A 19344-nucleotide genomic window follows, 5' to 3' on the forward strand; every position below is an offset into this window, starting at 1 on the left:
GATTCATAGTGTGGCTCCCTTTCTAATATATCATGCTGCATCTCATCTATTTTCATAATGAAACTGAAAATTAATCTCATCAGAAACATTTTCTGGTTCTAAGACAAACAATAAATCATACAAAATAATGTAGCAAGTTATTATCAAAAGAATAATGTCCATTTAAATCATTATTAATAATACTCAAAATGGGGTACAAATTATAAATAACATACCAAATGATACTAAATAATATATTAAAATTCAAAATATTTTTAGGAACTTCTCTTTGGAGATAAAACCACACACTGTGACAATTTTGATCTCAATTAAGATATAAATAGGGATTTATAATGACTATAATTTATAGTTAATTTTATCATTAAATATTTTTGGGACAGGGCCTCCCTGGTGGTGCAATGGGTTAGGATGCAACCTATGAAGCCTCCTGCAGCCTCTGCAGCATGAGTTCGATCCCCCGGCAGGCCAGGGAGCAACCCACATGGCACAGCAGACCTCTCCTGACTCACCCACTACTTCCCTCAGCAGTGTACTTCGGTCAATCTGCCTGTTCTGTTCCCCACTCTGTCTCTGGTGAAACCTCTCACCCCTGTACCCCAGCTCTTGTATGCATAAATAAATAAATCTTTTAAAAAATAAATTTTTAAAAAGTAATATGTAGCACAAATGGAAACCTATTCATGCCATTTATCAGAATTATTTTGGAATAACTGTAGTCATTTCATTGGACCAGTTTGATATAATGTCAAAATCAAGTAGTACCTCATCTCAAAATGAAAAATGTAATTTTAAGTATCTTCTCCTCAAATATCTGCAACATGAAAAATATCACAAGGACAGGATAAATGAAGACAAAAAAAATGAAACTGCTTTTCTTCTTGCAACATAATACAAGATTTCTGGAGATGAAAAAATGATAATCCACTATTCAAGTTTATATAAAGAAATCTCCAGACATAAAAAGGATATCTAGAGATTAAAACAACTACTTAGTGATCTTATACTATAAATTTTTAGAAATGGGGTCCTATGTATTTCAAGAATAAAACCTATGAGAAACCTAAGAGAATCAATACATTTAGAGTCTCTCCATCTCCTGTAGAACAATGTTATATGGGTATAGTGAGTTACAGTAGTGATAGAACTAGCACGGAGAGATCCCTGGTATATATGAACTCTTTGCCTTTCAAATTTATTTGACTCACATAAGTGGGGTTGGTCTCTCCCTTCTCTGTCGTTTGCACCATCCTATAGTTATTATATATCTTTACAACATTTATCCTTTGTTTTCATGTATTTATTCAATAAGCACTGGGCATCTGCTATGTGCTAATCTAGGGGCCAATAACACAACAGTGAATCATACAGATTTCTTTAAAAAAAAATCTATGGTCTTGTGAAATTTATATTGTAGCAGGGGACAATGGACAATAAAACAAAGTCTATTCATCATGGGCTGAATTGTGTTTCTTCAAATCCATGTTGAAGCCGTCATATCCAATACCTCAGGATGGACTACATTTGGAAAGAGGGCCCTTAAAGGGGGGATTAAATTAAAACAAGGTGATGAAAGTGGCCCTATCCAATGTGTCTGGTGTTCCTAACAGAAAAAGGAAATTTATATATACAGAGAGACCCCCCCGCCCCAGAGAATGGTGTGCATAGAGAAAACACCAATGCAAAAACACAGATATTTCCGTAGGAGAAACCAAACTTGCTGGTATCTTGATCTTGGACTTCTAGACTCCAAAACTGTGAGAAAATAAATATCGGTTACGTAAGCCACCCCATCTGTATTAGTTTGATGTAGAAGTCCTAGCAAACTAATGCACCAAATAAAAAGTAAATTAATAGCATATTGAAGTGCTCTGTTCTTAGTACTACGACTAAAAACAAAATGGAAAAAGGAAGAAGTATGTGAAATACTGCTGCAGTTTAGATAGGGTGTTCAGAGAAGCTCTAACTTGGAGGTAATGGTTGCATAGAGAATCAAAGGAGCTGATTAAGAAATCTATATGCATATAGGCTGTGGGAAGCAGAAGAGCACTATAGATAGTGGTAGAAGCAGGCATGGTATATTGGAGGAACAAGATGGATAGTGGCTGGAAACTACCATGAGTTGCTCATGAAGGTAGCAACAAATGAAAAAATAAAGATAACAAGAAACTGAAAATATAAGTCTTGTTATTTAAAGTATGGATCTCAGAGTAGCAACACTTGTATCATATAGTATATTACTGGTAAAAATTCAGAATTTCAGCCCCTCTTCCATACCTACAGAATCAGAATCGGCATTAAAATAACATCCCCATGTGATTTGTACATTAATGTTTCAAGTTTTACCGAGGTATAATTTGTATATCATACAGATGACCCATTTAAAGTGTACAAGTTAATGTATTTTATGACAGTCACAGATATCTTCAACTATCAACACAGTCAATTTAAAGATATTTTCATAAACTCAAAAAGAAATCTTGTACACTTCAGCTATCATTTCCTGAATTCTGTTACTTTTGGTATGTTGTGTTTCATCTTTCTTCATCTCATTTTGAGATGAAGAACCTTTTTATTGTTTCTTGGACCCACTGCCTAGTTAGAAGTATGTTGTTTAATTTCTACAAATTTTGAGATTCCCAATTTTTTTCTGAATATTGATTTCTAACTTAATGACAACTAGTCAGGTAATATATTGTGTAGTGTCTCTATCCTTTTAAATTTATTGAGGTTTGTTTCATGGTCTAGCATGTGATTTATTCTGGAGAATATTTTGTATGCATTTGAGAAGAACACATATTCTATTGTTGCATGGTGCATTCTATAGGTGTTCAGTAGGTCTACTTGGTTTATATCATTGTTCAAATCTATCTCCTTGTTGATCTTCAGTCTAATTGTTCTATGCACTATAGAAAGCAGGGTATTGAAATCTCCAATTATTGTCGAATTGTTTATTTCTCCCTTATTTTGGTCAGTTTTTTGCTTTATTAACTTTGGTGCTCTCTTATGAGGAGCATCTATGTTTATAATTGTCATATTTTCATTCCGAATTGACCTTTTTATCACCATAAAATGTCCTTTATTCATAATCACTTTTTTGTTTTAATTCTATGTTGTTTTATATCAGTATAGGCACTCAAGTCTCCTTATAGTTGATGTATGCATACTATAGATTTGCACATTCTTTAACTTTCAACTTATTTGTATTTTTGAATTTGAAGTGTGTCTTCTGTGGACATCATATAGTTGGGTTATGTTTTTCAATCCAGTCAAATAATCTGATTTTTGATTGCATGATATAACTATATATATTATTATTAATAGATTTACCAACTGTCACTTTGTTTTTTGTACTTATGTCTCACGTAATCTTGTGTCTTTATTCCTCCTTTACAGCTTTCTTTTGCTTATATTTTTCTAAGGTAGCATTTTAAGATCTTCAGTAATTTTTTTTTTAAAGATTTATTTATTTATTTATACAAGCACTGGGTACAGTCGGAAGCATGGGCGGGTGAGAGAATTCACCAGAGTCAGAGTGGAGAGCGGAACAGGCAGAGTGACTAAGTACACTGCTGAGGGGAGCAGCGGGCGGCAGGAGAAGTCTGCGCGCCATGTGGGACCCTCACCAGGGGCCAGGGATCGAACCAGCGCTGCAGAGGCTGCAGGCAGCTTCGCAGCCCAGTGCTCAACCTCTGCGCCACTGGGAGGCCCCTTTAGTAATTTTTAACTACATATTTTTAGTGCTTTCTCTAAGATTTATCATATACATATTATCAAAATCATCTTCTAGTTTATAGTTGCTTAACTATACTGACAAAAAGAAATGTTATTACTCTTCTATAGCTCTATTACCTTCCCCTTTTTTGAGGTATTTTTATACAATATTATATATATTGATATTTTAAGTACCAAGACACATTGTTATAATTATTACTATCTGTAGTCATTTCCTTAGCCCAATACAGCTTTGTTCCAACCGTCTAAGGGTGAAAGTGGGGGAGTTAGTAAAAAATTTAATCATCTTCTGAATGTGATTTGAAGGAAACCAGCAAGAATTAGTAATAGAATATGGGACAGATAAAAAGAGGAATCAGAATAATGCTGAGCATTTGTACTGAGCACTGGAAAACCAAATTATTTTTAATTTTTATTTATTTTTGATAAGTTATTACTTATTATACATAAATCTTTGAATGACCTTCAACTTACTATGAAAGGAGTGATCATCCTTACCCAAGAATTAGAGGAAATATCTGACTCTTTCTTTGATATGAGGATACAAGCATTGTGGCTGGTAAGCAGTGATTCTTTCCTATTTGTTTGATTGAAATAAATAGAAACAACTTATTTTTAAATGATAGGAGAAGAGCACTAAAGTACAAAGTTTAGGAGAAAGTCCAGGAGATCATGTGAGACATGTTAGGACTGAGATCTTTATAGACACCCAGGAAGTGTTGACTGGGCAAAGGTGCATTCAAATTTGGGAGTAGTTTTAGGTGGGCGATATAAATTTGGAAATAAGCCACATATAGATGATATTTAAATCCATGTGACAAAGTGATATTCTTGAAGACAAAGAAAAAAGAAGTGAGGCCTGAGGAGAATCTGCAAAGAATAAGGAGAAACCAACACAGTATATGCACTTAACTCTCCCAATCTATGGAGTTATTAGAAAGCAGCAATAATTTCATTATAGTCATGTCCCTCATGCAAGAGTTCTCAAGCATACATTCTTTGGAAAATTTTTCCCAATGAGTATGATATGCAACTCCAAATGGGAGGATAAATATCTCTGTGCCTGTCATAGGGCTGGGCACATAGAAGGTGTGTGTTTCTGTAAAATTTAATGATTAGAACATATCAGTAACGAAGTTTATAAATATTAATTTTGAGCTATTAATATCTTAGTTATTAATATGTGAAGTGTTAACAATTAGTCATCAGTCATAATCTTACCAAGAGAAGCCACATTGATCACCAAGATGCAATCAGAGTAATTGCTATCTAAGTATACACAATAATGCTATTTAAGTATATTTATATTACAGAAACTTAAGTAAAACAGTAACAAAAATAGAAAAGTGTATAGTGTTTTGGAGACGGATTGCTTTTGAGTAGTTTCACATTATAAAGTCAAATGCCTTTCTCTTCTTATACTTGTGACATGAAACTTTATTTTCATTAGGAGTGGTACCATGGAATAGTGAAAAGAGAACAGTCAGAATTTTGAGCAAATCCTGGCTGTGCCATTTGTAACTGTCTGATATTCTGTGAGCCATTTCAACCCTCTCAATTCATTTTTCTCACTTGCAGAATTAGAATAATAAAATGTTTTCTGAAGAACAATCACATGGACTTAGATACATTTAAATTATTTTGCATATGGTAGGTACATAAAAATAGTAGTTGTTATTGCTATCAGTAGTGATAATAGAAATTATCTTTTTGATAAAATATAATGTAAATGCCTATAAATTAAGTAGTCACTTTATTATCTATGACTATGTGATGAATTAACTCAAAACTTAGTGACTTAAATCAATAATTAACAATTGTTATTTGAACAGTTACTGTAGGTAAAAAAAAAAAATCATGAATACCAGAGTCAGGCTGTTATGATCCAGAAGCTCTCATTAGGTTGCAAAATCCAGATGTTGGTTGATCTAAAGCATCTACTTCCAAGGTGGCTCACTAACATGTTTGACAAACTGGTGCTACTTACTGGCAAGAGACCTCAATTCCTTATCATGTGGATCATTACATGTCCTCATGACAAAGTAGCTGGCTTCCCCCAGAACAAGCATTCTAAGAGACAGTAAAATGAACACACAACTCTTTTTGACCTGACTTTGAAAGCACATACTGCTATTTCTGTTACATTACACCAGTTACACAAACACTGGGGGGAGGAAATACATAATGTTGGGGAGGAAAAGCTTGTGACTATGAAAAGGAGAGGATCACTGGGTGCCATTTTGGATGTGTGGCTGCCACAAGTAGTAAATAAACTGTCCCCTTTGTATTATCTGTCATATTTGAGAACACTGAACAAAAGCAACACATTTGCTTTTTTCTCTGTACCACTTGTAAAATTGCAAATAATTCCAGTTATTTCTCAATAACCTTAAATAAGTGTGATATTTTAAAATCATGGTCTTCCTAGTAAAGGTTTCTTTCAAATAACTAGCTATTTGAGGAAGTATGAGGATGTCATCTGTTGTGAATACATGATTAACATCTTAGTATAACTAGAAAGTCAGCATTTCAGTTTTCTCTGAGGGAAAATTCAGTTTTTTTCCACTGAAAAACACTTAAAATAACACCATTTCAGTCTTCATCATGGTATAAAATGAAACTAAGTAACTACTACTAAGTATTAATTAAGGAAATCAAATTAGGATTATGCTAATTATCTTCCAATAGCAACAACACACACACACACACACACACACACACCCTTTATTTCCTACCCTCCCATTAATTTGTTTCTCATTTTGAAAAAAGCATACCTTTTTATCTTTAAACTGAAGGAATCAGATTTTAGAAAAACTAAAGTCATATAATTTTCATGGAAAGAGAAAAAGTATCAGGTTTAGAAGAATTAAAGAGTCTATCCCTTCAAGTTCTTAAATTGGTTTCCTAGATATTAAGAGAGAAATTTCCTAGATATTAAGAGAATACTGTATTGGTATGAATGGTTGTGTTGTGTTCATTCTTTTTCTGACCTATACCTCTATACCAAGGACTGGAAGTAGTGCTAGATTTAGAAGGGCAGTAAGAGGGAAGTTAAAGGAGCAGAGGTGAACAGAAAGACTAAAGTGTGGGTGTCATTTTTAAAAAGCAATGAAAGCACCATAGATTTAAGGCTGACAGGAAACAAGTCAGATATAATTCTATACCAGGGAAATCTTGTATATGACCAAGAATTGTTTTTCTTGATAGACAACTTGAAACTTAAAATACTTGCTTTGTTAGCAGGCTGTCAAGTGCTATGCTCACATTTGCGTTTTTTGAAATTTGATCTGCCATAATTTACGCCTCTTCTTTTCAAGGTCATGTTGTTCTCTCCAAGATAATAAATAGTGAAGAACATGTAGGACCAGTTTTCAATACACTTTGCCTTTCACCCTGCAAAACAACTCCTTCTAACAGGCATCGTTATGCTGCCCCATTAGGAAGATATCTTTCTGAAAATTCTATTGTTCTCAGTAATTTTAAATGCTACTGCATAAAATAACTCATCAAACACATACAATCACCAGTGTATGATTCAAGCTACCCTAGCCTATGCAAGGCAATGTTCCAAATCTTAATTCTGAGCATTTGGATCTTTCAAAAAAATAAAAAGCTATTTGAATGCAAGTGAATTTTTCATGGCTTAGTGATTGTGTAGGAAGTTATAGAACAGTGGCTTATACTCTGTTCCCGTAATCTCTAAATCTCTCCTTTTACTGGAGATATTATTAAAACTGTTCAAGCATTCAAAAGATGTAAAAGATTGCTGTTGGTTTTCGATCCACCTTAGAAGCCTACAGTCAATGGAATGATCAAAATGGCAGAGTTCTTTAATATATTATCTGTGGCAAAAAACATATGGTGGACATATCTGGTGGTGCTTCCTTTCCAGAGCATACAGCTGTTATTGCAAGCAGTTTCCCACTCAGATACTACATTCCCCTCCACCAACTGCATACCAATTCCACTTCTATTCTATTGCCTAAAATTGGTCCCATGATCCCAAACATCTGGATGGTCCAGTTCCAGCCTGTAGAATGTAGATGGAAATGATGTGTGTCCCCTCCAAGCTGGGTGTGCTTTCTCATTGCATCTTCTCTTTCAACAGCAGGGCTGGGATCACCTGTTAACAATGGCTGTATTATATGCTGGATGGAGGTCAATACATAGAGGAGAGTTACCAGATCAAGAAGGAATATCCATATGGAACATGATCGAGAGAATAAAATTTTGTGCTATGACACTGCATTTTGGGAGCAATTCACCTATCCTGACCAATTGGTGGAAACTGAACAAAAAATAAGCATATATACTCTTGGGATTCTGGAATCACCTCGGACAATGGAACAGGCACACAGAAAGAAAAAGGCACAGCAACAGAAGCAGAAAAACCCAGGAAGGATGAAATGAGTTTATTTCCTGCATCAGTTCCTCTGAAGTATCTGCTCTTATAAAAATCAGTTCATACGTCTGAAGCAATGCAGACTAAGATGGACAACTTGGATACCTATATAATCACCACTTCTCTAAAATTATAAGCAAAAAAGATTATAAATAATCTTCCACTATACTAAAAGATGGGCAAACTGGTGTGATAAGATGGCTATGCAGCATTTTAGGACAGTAAAATACTTTATCTGAAGATAACCTCATGAATAGGACTGGGCTGAGAAACCCATAGAAAGATTCAGGGGAAAAGGATAAAGGTAAAAAGAGGCAAAAACAGAAAACTGAAGATTTAAAGCAAAAGAATCAGAAAAATTAAAAATTGGTTTCAAAAAGGAGCTAAAGTTTATGGATTTATGGATAATTTTAATACCTATGTATTAGACATGGTACAGAAAATGCTTTGAGGGCCTCCCCGGTGGTGCAGCGGTTGAGCGCTGGGTTGCGAAGCTGCCCGCAGCCTCTGTAGTACCGGTTCGATCCCCGGCTGCTCTCAGGCCACCGGAGGAGGGTCCCAGATGGCGCACAGACCTCTCCTGCCACGCCTGCTGCTCTCCTCAGCAGTGTATTTCGTCAGTCTGCCTGTTCTGTTCCCCACTCTGGCTCTGGCGAATTCTCTCACCCTCCCGCACTTCTGACTGTACCCAGTGCTTGTATAAATAAATAAATAAATCTTTAAAAAAAAAAGAAAATGCTTTGAAGACCTATGAAATATATTAATCGATTCATTTGTTTATTCAACAAATATTTACTGAGCAACTACTATGTGCTGAGCTCTGTAACAGGCACCAGGGACAGAACCCAAAATAAGTTCTTTGAAGCTCACAGTTTTAAATAGAAAATAAAGAATTCTCACACACAGTTCCCTATCCCATTGCTCCTCTGAATGGTTACTGTTTAATTTTCTTTTATTCAAAAATGCAGTGAGACCAGTGGAGAAAAAGAGCACTGTTTCCCTCACATTATAATTTCATCTCCTTAAAATCTATGTTAGGGACAAATTGGTTGAAGAAAGAGAAAATTCCATGTCTTTATCAGACCATGACAAAAATAGAGCTAAATAATTATTTCTAAGAAAATGAAATTACTTTTTATCACCACACACTAAATGGCTTTCCCAATTGTCCCCTGTTTAAGTCTGTAATAGCACTGGTTGCAGAATACACAATTTCTGACAATAGATAATACAACTGAAAAAATTAGTCTCCTGTGTGCAAATAACACTTTTATAACAATGGGCAATTCATGCCTGCTCTCTCTAGACCTTTGCAGAACAGGATACCAGTAAAGGCTAATTATATGAGCCAGCTGAAAATTGTGTGTGTAATGGAAAGGCTTCCCCCTAAAGAACAGATGAGAAAAGGTCTTAGCACCACACACAAAACAACAGGGAAAAAATGAGAGAGCAAACACAAGAGCATATGCACAGGCAGTTTCAATAGCACACTACAGCTAGCCATTTTGTGGATGCACATAAAAGAGTTGTAAAATTCTCTGCCTTAGAAAAAACTCCTTCCTTGACTAAAGAATTTTTCCCTGTATTGACTCCACTGCTTTTCTCCAATGTGCAGTTCTGGATTGTTCTTACACTGAAGACTTCTGACACTTTGGAGAGCAAAAGATAACAGGGAGAGAGCTGAAGAAGATCAAAGTTGACTTTATATGCCGATCCACACATTGGGCAAGGAATTCATCCACCTTCCATAGGGGATAGTGGAGTAAGAACGATTCTTCCAAATTCTACTTTATAAGAGGCAGGTGGGATGGCGCTGTAAGAGATTTGGAATTTGAATCCCTCCAGAACAGTTTCAGAAAGAGCCTTGCAACATTCACATTCCAATAAACAGATAAGCAAAACAAAATAAAGATAAACTCCAGCAAGAGCAAAAAAGATGTGTTATGCCATCTATAATGCATGAGCTATGTTAAGTCCACCCCAACATTCAATGAGTTTATCCTGCAAGAAGAGGAGCCTTCGAAAGTGTTCATCACAGTTGATCTATGCTAAGCAGGGGCAGAAATGATGACCCACTCATACTGCTTCAGTTAAGAAGAGCTCACCGAAGGGACTATAAGAACAAAACAGTGTTCACCAGAATGCAAAAAGAAGAGGGGCTGGGCAAGTTGAGGGAGAGGGGTCAATTGTATGGCAGTGGGCGAAAACTACACTTTGGGTGGCCAGCATGATACAATACACACAGATGTCGATGTATCAGTCTGTGCACCTGAAACCTATATAGTTATGAGTCAGTGTCACTTCAATTAAAGAAAATTCAAAGAAAAGAAAAGAACTTTTCCCAAAAGGCTGGGTAGATGTAGGGAAATCCAAGAACAATATCAGGGGACTGTTAACAACTTATCCTGTAGTTGAAGGGTCCAGTAGGAGATGGTGGGAGTGAGAGCTCTTAACAAAAGCCACAGGGCCTCTCTGGTGGTACAAGGGATTAAGCACAGCACTGTGAGGCTATCCACAGCCTCTGCAGCATGAGTTCGATCCCCTGCCAGCTAGGACCTTTCCTGTCTCACCTGCTGCTCCCCTCAGCAGTGTATTTCAGTCAATCCACCTGTTGAGTTCCGCACTCTGTCTCTGGTGAATCCTCTCCTCTCATCCCCCGCACCTCTGGCTTGTACCCCAGTTCTTGTATGCATAAATAAATAAATCTTTAAAAAAAAGCCATAGTCTTCTCTTAAAATGCAGCACCTTTCTCCGGGGTAAGAATGTAGTTAACCTGCAGCAACACCACAAGAAAAAGCTTTTGATCCTTCCTCCCTCTTTCCGGTCTCTTTTTTGTTCTCCTCTCTGAGTCAACATAAAAAAAAAACAAAAAAAAACCCACACCAGATGACAAAGGAGCATAATGACAAAGGAAGTCCTTGTAGATCTGCTTCCCAGGGCCAAGACAGACCAGGGCTAAACTGTAGTAAAGGGAAGGAAGGAGGTAGGTAGTTTTGGTGAGCAAATGGCAAGTACACAGCATGGGAATTTCTCCATGAAGCTTTGGGCCCATCAGTTGGAATTTAATGTAAAGGAAACAAAAATTTCAATAGGGCTGTCCTTTTGTAATAAACTGAGCCAACACACAGGATTGGACTGTCAAACCAGATTAACTCAATTGAGAGGGCTTATGCAGCATTTGGCTTTCCTAATAATATTAAGGATCTAAGCAGGCCAAGAGGATCAGACAAAGCAGAGAGAGGCCTGAGACATCAAGGGTGACCAAGCTGCGTTCCTGCACTGAACACGCATCCGTGGCTCAGAATAGTAGGTGAGGTCTCTGACAGAGGTCTGTGGTGGTCCTTCAAAGCTGGAACATTTAAAATCTGGAACATTTTCTTTTTCTATCCAGAGAGTTGGAGACCATGTGCTACTCTACAGAGAGCCCTGCCTCATGGTTCCTAGGTTCCAGTTACTATAAGTAGTACCTTAGCCTTCCAGGGATATCCAGTGAAAAAGTTCTCTTCTTCATAGCAAAAATTATTAGAGTAGTCCCCCTCACCCCACATCTATGGTTCTGCTTTCCATGGTTTCAATTACCTGCAATCAATGTATTTCAAAAATAGTATGTACAATATTTTGAGGGAACACATTCACATAACTTTTATTATAGTATATTTTTCTAATTGTATGTTTTCTTATTAGCTACTCTTATCTATAAATTTATAAGTGAAACTCGATTCACAGGTATGTAAGAAAAAATATAATATGAAAAAATATAAGAAAAAATATATAAGAAAAAAGTAAGTATAAGAAAAAATAAGAGATGGTGGGCGGAGCAACATGGCGGCGAGGAGACGCTGCGAGTAAGATCTCCCATTAAAAAAAGTTAATAGGGAGGAAAAGCGGCAGGTCCCAGTGAGCACTGGGACACGGAAGATAAACGGGTGACGCCAGCAAACTACCCGAAGAAGAAAGTGGCCAAAAAAGAGGACTAGAAGGGAGGGAAGCGCAGAACCCTGCTCCCCTCCCCCGCCCACAGAGGCGGCACTCTCCGACAGGCAGAGAGGAGGAAACAACAAACCAAAACGACCCACAAGAACAAACGAGGCAGCAAGCGGGACTGGGAGTGGAAAGGAACTATTGCAGCCACCACACCCCGTGAACGGGAGCTGAGGCGAACCCTGCAGGATCCGCGCCGGTGAGCGAACGGCTCCGGGCGCCATTAGAGAAGAACAAAGACCCCGGGAGACGCGCACACAGCCCGGGCTGCCGGTAAGCTGGCGCGGAAACGCGGCGCGCTCGGGGAGCTTGAAAAGCAAGTGCAGACCGGGATCGCGGCTGCCCAGGTACCCGCGCCTGCGACCTAGGCTTGCGGGGAGACGACCTAGGCTTGCGGGGAGACGCGCGGAGGTCCTCACTGAGGTGAAGGTCCCTCCCTGAGTGAGCAGGAACCAGGCGCCCAGGCACGGGAGCGGTGCAAAAGGCGCCATTCCCGCGCCACTGAACTGGGCTACAGCCCGCGTCCTGGAACTGAGGGCTTTGAACTGAGACCCGGGGCACGAAAATTCGGGGCGTGGGTTCTCCACGACGGTGGGGCACATGGCAGACACAGCACCCCAAAGCTGTTGAGGTGTACCCTACCATTCCCGCTCTGTTCCCTGTCCCACGGGGTTGGGGGGACGAAAAACAGCCCCCCAAGGACAATAGGAGAGATCTCTGGCGCCACCTAGTAACCAGGAAAAAAAAAGTCACTAACACCCCATAGAACAGGAAATTTCTTAAGACTGCTTGAAAAGGGCAGAAGGCTTCTGCAGTGGCCAGCCGGGAAGTTATTCCACGCCAGGCCCCTTCCGACCAGCAGTCTGAGCCCACAGAGGGAGCAGGCACTCACGTCCGGGGCAGACCGGGGGCGCAGGAGAGTGTGCCTGAAACCGGAGGCGCAGGGACTGCATCCCGCTTCGCCATTTGAGAACAGGGACATTTCTTCAGTAAAAACTGCCTAAAACCAGCAGAAAGCTCCCCCAGAAGGCAGAGATGGCTCCTGGAAGAGCCAGAGGGGAGCGGAGAAGTTCACCCAAGATGCCAGTCAGTCCGAGCATCACAGTGTCCCAACGCATACGACAAATTAGAAAACAGACAGTAGGGAGTAGAAGAACCACACGCAACCTAACAACTCCTCAGGAAAGAAGCACACCACAAAAAGAAAACCACTCCCCAGATTGCAACGACAGCAACTTGGAAGAACTTCTGAGCCTTCCAGAAAGAGAATTTAAAATTGCCATGATTAAAAAAGTGATAGATCAGAAGAAGGAAATTGAGTCCCTAAAGAGGGAAAACAATGGTCAAAAGAATGAAATTGAGTCCCTAAAGAGGGAAGTAAAAGAAATGCAGGAGATCAAAGAATTAATGGAGGAACTAAAGAACTCCGGGAAAAGCAAGGAAAGCAGAATAGATGAAATGGAAGAACGAATAAGTTCTCTTGAAGACACAGAAATAAAAAGAACCAAAACAGAAAAGGAAAGAGAAGTACGAAGGAAAAAGAATGAAGAAAGACTTCGAGAACTATCTGACTCCATGAGGAAAGGAAATATAAGAGTTATAGGAATTCCAGAAGGAGAGGAGAGAGATGTAGGAACAGAGAAAATATTCCAGGAGATAATTGAAGAGAACTTCCCAAATGCGAAGAAGGAGCTGAAAATTGATATACAAGAAGCAAGAAGAACACCAAACTTCCACGACGAAAGGAAAAACACAGCAAGACACATAATAGTAAAGCTCCCAAGAATCCAGGACAAGGAAAAAATAATGAAGCTGACAAGAGGAAAGAAACAGATAACATTCAAAGGAAAACCAATCAGGCTGACATCAGACTTCTCTGAAGAAACACTACGGGCTAGGAGAGAGTGGAGGGACATAGTCAACAGACTCCAAGAAAACAGATGCCAACCAAGAATACTCTATCCCGCAAAGCTCTCTTTCCTCCATGAAGAAAGAATATGGACCTTCCCAGACAAAGAGAAACTCCGGAATTTCATTACGAATAAACCCCCACTCCAAAAAATACTACAAGGAATCCTAAAGCCAGAACCTCAGAGGGACGAATAACAACGAAAGAAGACCAAAAAAAAAAAGTTATTAAAAGAATAAATAAAATCAAAGGAAAGACAAACATAATGGCAAATACAGATGCTAACATATCAATATTAACTCTAAATGTAAATGGACTAAACTCTTCAATAAAAAGACACAGAGTTGCAGCCTGGATTAAGAAACAAAACCCAACCTTTTGCTGTCTCCAGGAAACACATTTAGCTACAAAAGATAAAAATAGGCTCAAAGTCAAAGGATGGAAAACAATCCTACAAGCAAATGGGCCAAAAAAGAAAGCAGGAACAGCTATACTTATATCAGATAAAACAGACTTCAAACTCAAAAAAATAAAAAGAGACCCCAATGGTCACTACATTATGATTAAGGGGACAATACTTCAAGAAGAAATAACACTCATTAACATATACTCACCAAATGAAAGAGCACCAAAATATATCAGACAACTGTTGTCCTCTCTGAAAACAGACATCAGAGAAAACACATACGTAGTGGGAGACTTCAACACACCACTATCAACAATGGATAGATCAACAAGACAAAAAATAAGTAAAGAAACTAAAGCTCTAAATAAGGACCTAGAGCATTTGGGCTTAACAGACATCTATAGAACACTAAACCCAAAAAAAACGGAGTACACATTTTTCTCAAGCGCACACGGATCATTCTCCAGGATCGATCACATACTGGGGCACAAGACAAACATCAACAGATACACCAAGATTGAAATCATACCAACCATCTTTTCTGACCACGAAGGCATCAAACTAGAAATAAATCATAAAAAGAAGGCAAGGAACTATCCTACCTCATGGAGATTAAAAGCCACACTACTGGAAGACCACTGGACTAACGAGGAGATCAAAGAAGAAATTAAAAAATTCTTTGAATTGAATGACAAGGAGGACACCAATATCCTAAATGTATGGGATGCAGCAAAAGCAGTAATAAGAGGAAAATATATAGCAATAGAAGCTCACATCAAAAAACAAGAAAGAACTCAAAGAAACAACCTAATCTCGAAGCTCAAAGATCTAGAAAAAGAACAACAAAAAACCCCAAATCCAGTAGAAGAAAAGAAATAATAAAAACCAAAGCAGAAATAAATGAAATTGAAACTAAAAAAACAATCCAAAAGATCAATGAAACCAAGAGCTGGTTCTTTGAAAAAATAAATAAAATAGACAAACCCCTAGCCAGGCTCACAAAGGAAAAAAGGGAGAAAGCACAAATACACAGGATCATAAATGAAAGAGGAGAAATCACAACGGACACAGCAGAAATCAAAAGAATAATCAGTAACTACTATGAACAGTTATATGGAAACAAGTTCAACAATCTAGAGGAGATGGACAAATTCCTACAACTCTACAATCACCCAAAGCTAGATAAAGAAGAAATAGAACACCTAAACAGACCAATTACAAGCAGCGAAATTGAAATGGTAATCAAAAACCTCCCCAAAAACAAAAGCCCAGGACCTGATGGATTTACAAATGAATTCTACCAAACATTCAGAGACGAATTAGTGCCTATCCTTCACAAACTCTTCCAAAAAATTGAGAAGGAAGGGACAATACCAAACACGTTCTATGAAGCCAATATTACACTAATACCAAAACCGAATAAGGACAACACAAAAAAGGAAAACTATAGGCCAATCTCCCTAATGAACACTGATGCAAAAATCCTCAATAAAATTTTAGCTATCAGAATCCAACAATGTATCCATAAGATAATTCACCACGACCAAGTTGGATTCATTCCAGGGGCACAAGGATGGTTTAACATCCGAAAATCAATCAACGTTATCCAACACATCAACAAAAAGAAATATAAAAACCATATGATAATATCAATAGATGCTGAGAAAGCTTTCGACAAAGTGCAACACCCATTCATGATAAAAGCCCTTGAAATTCTTGGGATACAAGGAACATACCTCAACATCATAAAGGCCATCTATGACAAGCCAACAGCCAGTATCATTCTCAATGGTGAAAAGCTGAAAGCAATTCCATTAAGATCTGGAACAAGACAAGGATGTCCACTCTCACCACTGCTTTTCAATATAATACTGGAAGTCCTAGCCAGAGCAATAAGACAAGAGAAAGACATCCAAGGAATCCAAATAGGAAAAGAAGAAGTCAAACTATCACTATTTGCAGATGATATGATAATATACATAGAGAACCCCAAAATCTCCACAGAAAAACTAATTCAACTCATCAGTCAGTTCAGTAAAGTGGCAGGATACAAAATCAACACGCAAAAGTCAGTAGCCTTCCTATACACAAACAATAAATCTGAAGAAGAAGAAATCAAAAAAACCACCCCTTTTATTATTGAAACAAAAAAATCAAATATTTGGGAATAAATCTAACAAAAGAGGTAAAGGACCTATACAAAGAAAACTATAAAACACTGTTAAAAGAAATAGAAGAAGACACAAAGAAATGGAAAGACATCCCCTGCTCATGGATTGGAAGAATAAACATTATTAAAATGGCCATCCTACCAAAGCAATATACAGATTCAATGCTATTCCAATCAAAATCTCAATGGCATTCTTCAAAGAAATAGAACAATTATTGATGAAATTCATATGGAATCACCAAAAACCCCGAATAGCCAAAGCTCTACTGAAAAAAAAAGAAGGAAATGGAGGCATCAAACTCCCAGACTTCAAACTATACTACAAAGCCATAATCATCAAAACTGCATGGTATTGGAACAAGAACAGACATACAGACCAATGGAATCGAATAGAAAATCCAGAAATAAACCCACAGATTTATGGTCAACTAATCTTTGACAAAGGAGCAAAGACTATGCATTGGAGCAAAGAAAGTTTGTTCAATAAATGGTGCTGGGAAAACTGGGTCGCTACATGCAAAAGAATGAAGCTTGACCACTACCTCACACCATACACAAAAATCAACTCAAAATGGATTAAAGAACTAGACATAAGACCTGAAACCATAAAATACATAGAAGGAAATATAGGCGAAACACTACGGGATTTGCACATCAAAGACATCTTTACAGACACATCACCCAAAGCAGTGATAGTGAAGAGAAAGATAAACAGCTGGGACTACATCAAATTAAAGAGCTTCTGCACAGCAAAAGAGACAATAAGAAAAACAAAGAGAAACCCCACCAACTGGGAGAACATTTTTGCACCCAACACTAATGATAAAGGACTGATCACAAAAATCTGCAAAGAGCTGATGAGACTCAGCAACAACAAAGAAAATAATCCAGTCAAAAAATGGGCAGAAGAGCTAAAAAGAAACTTCTCTGAAGAGGAAATGCAAATGGCCAACAGACATATGAAAAAATGTTCAACATCACTTGTCATCAGGGAAATGCAAATCAAAACTACCATGAGATACCATCTCACACCAGTGAGAATGGCACATATTAAAAAAACTAGCAACAACAAATGTTGGCGAGGGTGTGGAGAAAAAGGAACTCTTCTGCACTGTTGGTGGGAGTGCAAACTGGTCCAACCACTATGGAGAGCTGTGTGGAGATTTCTGGACCTACTAAACATAGAGCTTCCATATGATCCAGCAATTCCACTCCTAGGTATTTACCCAAAGGACACAGAAACATCAATTCCAAAGAGCACCTGCACCCCTATGTTTATAGCAGCACTGTTTACAATAGCTAAGCTTTGGAAACAACCCAAATGCCCAAAAGTAGATGACTGGATCAAGAAGATGTGGTACATATATACCATGGAATATTACTCAGCATTCAAAAAGATAAACACATGCAATTTGCAGCAACATGGATGGCGCTGGAAGGGATCATGCTCAGCGAAATAAGCCAAAAAGAAAAAGAAAAATACCGGATGGTCTCACTCATAGCAGGAATCTAGTAAACTTAAATAAGGGACCAGGAAAATGAATATAAGAAAGTGAAAATCAAAATCAACAAAAAACTATGAACCAGAGACACTTTTTGGGGGTGGGGGCGGGAGGGGAAGGATTGGGGTCAGAATGGGGCGTTTGCAATTGTATGGGGGAATATAAAAATAAAATTTAAGATTTAAAAAAAAAAAAAAAAAAAAAAAGAAAAATAAGAAAAATATAATACAAGAAAAAAATATAATATGGGGTTTGGTCCTATCTATGCATGGTTTCAGGCATCCACTGGGGGTCTTGGGACATATCCCCCGCAGATAGGGGAGAACTACTAAGCCTAGGGCCCAGAGGACCAACTGCAAAGAGGTAAGACAAGGTTACTTTATTGGTTTCTTTTCCCCAGGTCAGTCTCTTCACACCTCCAAGGAAGGGAGTGAATGGCTTATAGGCAGATGCTTTAACTCCTTCCTCCCATGAATGCTACTTTAAAAATTAGAAGAGTGTAAGTGGGGTTTGTTTGTTTGTGTGTGTGTGTGTGTGTGTGTGTGTGTGTGTGTGTGGAGAGGAGAGGAGAGAGACTGATTAATAGTAAGAGAAAGAGAAAAATGGGTAGGAGGGATGGTCACTGGGTCTCCCTTATATGAGTTTGGCACTAGCAAACCTATCCTTACCCTGCAAAAATCTTCCAACATTTTTAGGCAAGCACAGGGCAAAATGCAACTCAGGTTAGTTTCTTGAGGGAGACTGCATACATAACCACAAGCTGCTGGCCCACAAGCACACCCTTGTCCAGCACAGTCAGACTCTGCTCCCTCTGGGTACAGTCAGATATGAACAATGTAACTCTTTGAAGAACATGGTATCATGAACTCTGCAAAATACAGGTTTGGGAGCAGATATGGGGAAGCCGGGAGCGTACCACAGGTGGGACTGTGGGTAAAACTGTTTAACTTCTGGGAGTATAAGCAACTTAACATAACTGTGCATTTTTCTAGAATAGAATCCAGAAAGTTTAAGGATTCTCAAAAAGACTGAATCTTTTTGACAATCTATAGAAGTTCAGCTGGAAAAACATCATGGTGTTTTGGTGAATGTGGATCCAGGGACAAATTAGTAAAGTCCCCACTGCCCACACCCAACCCTGGTCTGCTCTGTTGGGGCCTCCTTCTGACTGCTCACTATCGGAGGTCTCAGAGCCCAGGTCAAGCCTGAGGATGAGCAGTCTTAATTTCCAAAGGATTTCAA

At 38.3% G+C, this 19344-nt stretch overlaps 1 protein-coding gene across 1 annotated transcript in view; it reads right to left on the reverse strand.

The window, feature by feature from the left end:
- Positions 1-19344, reverse strand: part of ST8SIA6 (ST8 alpha-N-acetyl-neuraminide alpha-2,8-sialyltransferase 6) — a 125169-nt gene that overhangs the window by 36273 nt on the left and 69552 nt on the right. The window lies entirely within an intron of this gene.

This window comes from Talpa occidentalis, unplaced genomic scaffold (genome assembly GCF_014898055.3).
Source record: "Talpa occidentalis isolate TD23 unplaced genomic scaffold, MPIMG_talOcc4v2.1 talOcc4.14, whole genome shotgun sequence".
NCBI lineage: Eukaryota > Metazoa > Chordata > Mammalia > Eulipotyphla > Talpidae > Talpa > Talpa occidentalis.